This window comes from Populus trichocarpa, chromosome 1 (assembly GCF_000002775.5).
Source record: "Populus trichocarpa isolate Nisqually-1 chromosome 1, P.trichocarpa_v4.1, whole genome shotgun sequence".
In the NCBI taxonomy this organism is placed as follows: Eukaryota; Viridiplantae; Streptophyta; class Magnoliopsida; order Malpighiales; family Salicaceae; genus Populus; species Populus trichocarpa.
The window spans coordinates 18186277-18193130 of NC_037285.2; the positions used below are offsets into that span (position 1 = coordinate 18186277).

At 42.2% G+C, this 6854-nt stretch overlaps 1 pseudogene; it reads left to right on the plus strand.

Annotated features, from left to right (window-relative positions):
* The first annotated feature begins 311 nt into the window (after window positions 1-311).
* Window positions 312-5229, plus strand: LOC127905495 (uncharacterized; annotated as a pseudogene).
* The last annotated feature ends 1625 nt before the right edge of the window (window positions 5230-6854 follow it).

Consider the following 6854-nt stretch of genomic DNA (forward strand, 5'->3'; position numbering starts at 1 on the left):
GAAATTGAAACCTAGGATGATTGGGTCGAGAATTAAGTTATGAGATGCGAACTATTAGAAGTGTAAACAGGTTACATGTCGGTGACTTGAGAGCTTCTGGTATAGGGGGGGACTCCGTCGAAATTTCGGTAGATGTTAATACGAAGACCATGAATATGTATATACAAAAAAAAAAATTAACTACTCTGTTTTTCTATTGACATGAGATTGTTGTTTTATCCCAGAAATGGGGGATGTTACATTTGGTATCAGAGCTGAGGTTGCTATTCCGGGGATAGGAATGATTATATGGTTTTGGAATGTGTTTCAGGATGGTGAGAACAAGGCAAGGAGCCAGGACTGATCCATCCCCAGTTCGGGGAAGTGGCCAGAGTATTCGTAATGAAAGTGATCCAGACTGGGATCCCTTGGCAGACACCTCCTCTCATATACCTGCAGCATCAGTGTACTCGAAAGGGGGCGAGTCAGTGAGACTTCGAGATGATTCATCGTTCCGTCAGGCATATGTATCCATGCCCGAGGGATCAGACAGACAGGGGGGAGATAATATACCTCCACCAGTGGCACCGGTAGCTGAATGAAACCTATTTTTGGATCCTGTTTTTATGGAACATATAGTGAGAGCTGTGGCAGCAGGAATGGTAGCGAGGGCCTCCAATACGACTCCTAGATCAGGGGGAATAGTCACCATAGTGCAATGGGTGAAGGGTATGAGAGAGATGGGTTGTATGACTTACCGGGGCGAAGAGGATGCTGAGGTTGCTGGGCATTGGTTGAGGAAAATGGAAAGAGTTATAAATCAGATGCATGTGCCAGAGGAGCTACGGGTGGATTGTGTGACTCAGCTATTGGTTGAAAGTGCCCACTCTTGGTGGGAAACCATTAGAGAAAGGAGATCAGGGGAGGTATTGAGATGGAGGGATTTTCGTGAAGAGTTTGAGGAGAGGTACTATTCTTGGGAGCATAAGAGGGAGAAAGAACAGGAGTTTTTGGAATTAAAGCAGGGAGATTTGACAGTGCTGGAGTATGAGAGGAGATTTCAGGATTTAGCAGCTTTTGCCTCCACTTACCTTCCCACAGAGCGCCACAGGGTGGAGAGGTTCCGTGATGGACTGAGGTGGGAATTGAGGATGATATTGATAGCCATGCAGTTTCAGTCGGTACGGGAATTGGTACGTGCTGCTCAGGGTATGGAGAGGGTAATAAAGGATACCCCGAAGCCAGTGGTCGAGCAGAGTCAGGCAATGGGAGCTAAGAGGAGACATTTTGAGTTTATAACTGGGAGACCTCCTCTCCCAAATAAGGGGAAGAGCGGGCCATCATCAGGACAGTTCTAGAGAAGGGGTGGGAGTTTCACCCCAAGAGGGAGCTCAGGAGGATCTAGACAAGTCAGTGGAAGAGGAGCTTGGGGAGGACAGTCTAGACAGGGAGTCAAAACTGCTGGAGGGTCTACAGAGCAAAAGGGACCGGTATATCCGTTTTGTCAGAGGTGTGAGCAGCGACACCCGGGAGATTGCTCTGCGATGCCGGGGAGATGTTATATTTGTAGAAGTGAGGGGCATCGATGGAAAGAGTGCCCGCATGTAGGAAGAGGTTGTTACTATTGTGGGGACACGAGTCACCGGAAGAAGGATTGTCCTCGTAGAACTACCAAGGGAGCCCATGGTCAGAGGATTGAGGTTCAGAGCCAGCAGCAATCGAGGACAGTCAATCGTCCTATTAGGCCTACCCAGTCAGGGACAAGTGCTATTCGTGGGAGGCCCAGAAATCAGGAGGGGAGGACTCAGGGTCGGGTATATCACATGACCTACGAGGATGTGGGAGTTGTACCTGATGTGGTGGCAGGTACTTTACAGTTAGATACAATGCAAGTTTATGCTTTAATTGATCCTGGAGCTAGTCATTCCTTTGTATCTTATAGAATTGTGAATAACTTGCATGTGTTATCTAGTAACTTGGGTGTAGGGGTGACGGTTAGTACACCTTTAGGAGAGAATATACATATTGATGATATTTATAGAGGGGTAAAACTATATATTGGAGGATTAGAGTTGAGGGCAGATCTTATGCCGTTGGAGTTATATGATTTTGATGTGATTCTGGGCATGGATTGGTTATGTAAACATAAGGCACAAGTGGATTGTTTCACCAAGACGGTGACAATCCAAGGAATAGGTGATAAAAGAGTAGTGTTTAAAGGGGAAAGAAAAGTAATTCCAAGTTGTGTAATCTCAGTCTTGGTGGCTAGAAAATTACTGAGGAAAGGTTGTTCTGCTTGGTTAGCCCATGTAAGAGAGCTGGAGAAGGGTAGCATAGATTTGGCTAGTATTCCTGTTGTGAGGGAGTTTCAAGATGTATTCCCAGAAGAGTTGCCTGGATTACCTCCAGTTAGAGAAATTGAAGTTTCCATAGAAACTATTCCAGGAGTTTCTCCTATAGCCCAGTCTCCTTATAGGATGGCACCTATGGAATTGGCGGAACTGAAGGTCCAACTTTAGGAATTGTTAGATAAAGGCTTCATCCGGCCTAGTAACTCACCCTGGGGAGCTCCGGTATTGTTTGTAAAGAAGAAGGATGGCACCCTTCGTTTGTGCATTGATTATCGTCAATTGAATAAAGTGACGGTGAAGAACAGGTACCCACTCCCACGAATAGATGACTTGTTTGATCAGTTGAAGGGTGCTAGGGTATTTTCTAAGATAGATCTGAGATCTGGTTATCACCAGTTGAGAATCAAGGAACAAGACATACAAAAGACTGCCTTTCGAACCCGTTATGGGCATTACGAGTTTTCGGTGATGCCTTAACCAATGCTCCGGCCATGTTTATGGACTTGATGAATCGGGTGTTTCGGCCTTACCTGGACCAATATGTGGTTGTATTTATTGACGATATTTTGGTGTATTCAAACTCTCACTTGGAGCATAAACAACATCTAAGGGTTGTGCTACAGACTTTAAGGGAAAATCAATTATATGCAAAGCTGGATAAGTGTGAGTTCTGGCTCAAGGAAGTGGTATTTTTGGGCCATGTAATATCCGCAGAAGGAATATTTGTAGATTCAAGAAAGGTTGAGGTCGTGTTAAAATGGGAAAGGCCTACCAACGTGACAGAAATCCGGAGTTTCTTAGGTCTTGCTGGATATTACCGAAGGTTTATTGAAGGATTCTCCACCATAGCATCACCTTTAACTAAGCTGACCCACAAGGAAGTTCGGTTTGTTTGGTCGGAAGAGTGTGAAGCAAGCTTTCAAGAACTGAAGGAGAGGCTCACTTCTGCTCCTGTATTGGCCCTTCCATCAGGGATAGAAGGGTTTGTGGTATATAGTGATGTCTCAAAAAGGGGTCTGGGATGTGTATTGATGCAAAATGGGCGTGTGATTGCTTATGCATCAAGACAGTTAAAGTCGCATGAGGTGAATTACCCGGTTCATGACCTAGAACTTGCAGCGATGGTGTCTGCCTTAAGAGTATGGAGACATTATTTATATGGGACACAAGTTCAAATCTTTACAGACCATAAAAGTTTGAAGTATTTGATGACACAGAAGGAGTTAAACATGCGGCAGAGAAGATGGGTAGAGTTAATAAAAGATTACGATTGTGTTATTGACTACCATCTTGGTAAGGCTAATGTAGTAGCCGATGCCTTGAGTAGGAAGGGAAAAACAGTGATGAATGATATGGAGCTTAAGGAACAAGAAAGTATAGTGTAATTAAAGAAAATGGGCTTGCGGCTAAGTGTAGGGCCCGAAGGATCACTGTTAGCTCAGTTAAAGATCTGATCTGTGCTTCGAGACAGGGTCTTGGTGGCTCAACAAGCAGATGGGAAAGTAAAAGAGATCAAGGAGAGGGTAAACAAAGGTATAGAGACATCATTTCAAATGTTATTCGATGGGCTACTAGCTATGGGTAGGCGAATTTATTTGCCTGAGGATAAGATTTTGAAAGACGAAGTATTAAGAGAAGCTCATGAATCTCGATTTGCTACTCATCCTGGGAGTACAAAGATGTATAGGGATTTAAAGGAAAACTACTGGTGGCCAAATATGAAGAGGGAAATAGCAGAATTTGTGTCGAATTGTGGGATTTGTCAACAAGTAAAGATAGAACACCAGAAACCTGCAGGGGAATTACAGTCATTATCAATTCCGGAATGGAAATGGGAGGATATTTCTATGGATTTTGTGACGGGATTACCCAGGGGAAAGAAGGGGAATGATGCCATATGGGTGGTCGTGGATCGACTAACAAAATCTGCTTTGTTTTTGGCAATGAAGATGACTGATTCGGTGGATAAGCTGGCAAAATTGTATGTAAATGAAGTAATCAGACTTCACGGAGTGCCGGTTTCAATTATATCGGATCGGGATCCAAGGTTCACATCAAGATTGTGGCCTAGCTTACAACGGGCAATGGGGACAAAGTTGAATCTGAGCACGGCATTTCATCCTCAGACGGATGGTCAATCTGAAAGGACCATCCAAACTCTTGAGGATCTCTTGAGGTCCTGTGTGCTGGAGTTTGGAGGGAATTGGGAGGATCTCCTGCCATTGGTGGAGTTTACTTATAATAATAGCCATCAAACTACTATTGGTATGGCTCCATATGAAGCATTGTATGGGAGGAAATGTCGTACCCCAATTTGTTGGGAGGAAGTAGGAGAAAGGAAGCTTTTGGGACCTGAGATGGTGCAACTGACAACTGACAAGGTGAGGGTGATCAAAAAGAGAATGAAGGAAGCCCAGGATAGACAAAAAAGTTACGCAAATCACCGAAGAAGGCCGTTGGAATTCCAAGTAGGGGATAAAGTATTTTTGAAGGTGGCTCCTTGGAAAGGCATCATTCGATTTGGAGTAAAAAGGAAATTAGCCCGAGATATATTGGCCCTTTTGAGATTAAAGAAAGAATCGGGCCAGTTGCATATCGATCAGAATTGCCTGTATATTTGGATAAGATTCACAATGTGTTCCATGTATCATTGCTACGAAAGGCCAAGATAGACCCCTCATGGGTATTGCCACAAGTTCCTATGAAGATTAAAGGGGATCTAACCATGAAAACTAAGCCCGTCAAGATCTTAGATCAAGATGAGAAATTGTTGAGGAATAAAAGAGTTCCCTTGGTGAGAGTATTGTGGAGAAGCTCTCGAATAGAAGAAGAAACATGGGAAAGAGAATCCGAGATGAAGGAAAAGTTTCCGCACTTATTCTCCGATATAGGTACGTAACTTGAATTTCGAGGACGAAATTTTTATTAGGAGGGGAGATTGTAAATCCCGAGAAAAACCAAGGCTGGATTAAATTAAAGAAAAGAAACTAAACTAAAAAGAAGTGGGGGCAAGAACGAATACACTTAAAGAAGATGGGGCCTAAATGCAAATAAGAATAATTATAGAGCATAAATACTCCTATTCTCACCAAAAACAGATCTGCAGCTACGTAAAGAAAGAAAAGAGGGAGTTTTTATATCTATTTTTACAAATCAAGAAAGAAACACCAAAATTTCAAGAACCCATCCCAGATTGAGGGTTATAGGTAAAATAAACCCTGGTGGGAAAGGGATTAACAAGAAAAAATTGAACAAGAAGAGAAGAGGGGAGGGTCGGCTGTCATTAGAAAGAAAAGGAGGGATCGAAGCCTTGATTCGCACCAGGTAAGATATTATAAACCTGGTCTTATGAGTCATTTCAAGTCGATTATGAATTGATGCCTGGATGTAAATTTATATATTGAGTTCTTAGACTTGAATTGAGGAAAAAGTAAGAGTTGTTAAAGTAAAGAACTTCGTGTGTTGTGTGTAAATGGAAAAGTTGATGAATCTGGACAGTTTCGTCTCTTGACCTTTAAAGAGATTTTGGGTAGGAGAATGAAGGAATTAGGATCAAGTTCCTTCATAGAAATTGTAGTTTTGGATGTTTACTAACTAATGAAGTTGGTCTTGCTCAATTTGGAGTCATAGAACTCCAGTTATGGGTCACCAACTGAGACTGGGTCATGACAGACCATATAGGGTAGTAGGTCTGGTTCATTGATGAGCAATTTTGACTATCTTAGAGGCAGAACTGGGTTCTTCGCAAAACATAGAACTTGTAGCCTTATGTCTTAGCTTTCTAACGCCATAAATTTTGCTTCAATCGGAGTTCTATAACTCCAGATATAGTTAAAAATCTGAGGAGAGGTCAGACAGTAACAGTTCAAAAACAAGACAGTAACAGTTCGATGTCTAGACAGTAATAGTTGGACAGTAACAGTTCAATGTCTAGACAGTAACGGTTCAAAAACAAGACAGTAACAGTTCAAAAATGGACAGTAACAGTTGGACAGTAACAGTCCAAGTGTTTGTTAATGAGCGATTTTGACTATCTTAGAGGTAGAAGTGGGTTCTTCTCAAAACATAGAACTTGTAGCCTCATGTCTTACCTTTCCAACGCCATAAATTTTTCTTGAATCAGAGTTCTATAACTCTAGATATAGTTAAAAATATGCGGAGAGGTCAGACAATAACAATTCAAAAATGGACAGTAACAGTTGGATAGTAACAGTCCAAGTGTTTGTTAGTGAGCGATTTTGACTATCTTAGAGGCAGAACTGGGTTCTTCTCAAAACATAGAACTTGTAGCCTCATTTCTTACCTTTCCAACGCCACAAATTTTTCTTGAATCGGAGTTCTATACCTCCAGATATAGTTAAAAATCTAAGGAGAGGTCAGACAGTAACAGTTCAAAAATCGACAGTAACAGTCCAAGTGTTTGTTAATGAGCGATTTTGACTATCTTAGAGGCAGAACTTGGTTGTTCTCAAAACATAGAACTTGTAGCCTCATGTCTTACCTTTCCAACGCCATAAATTTCGT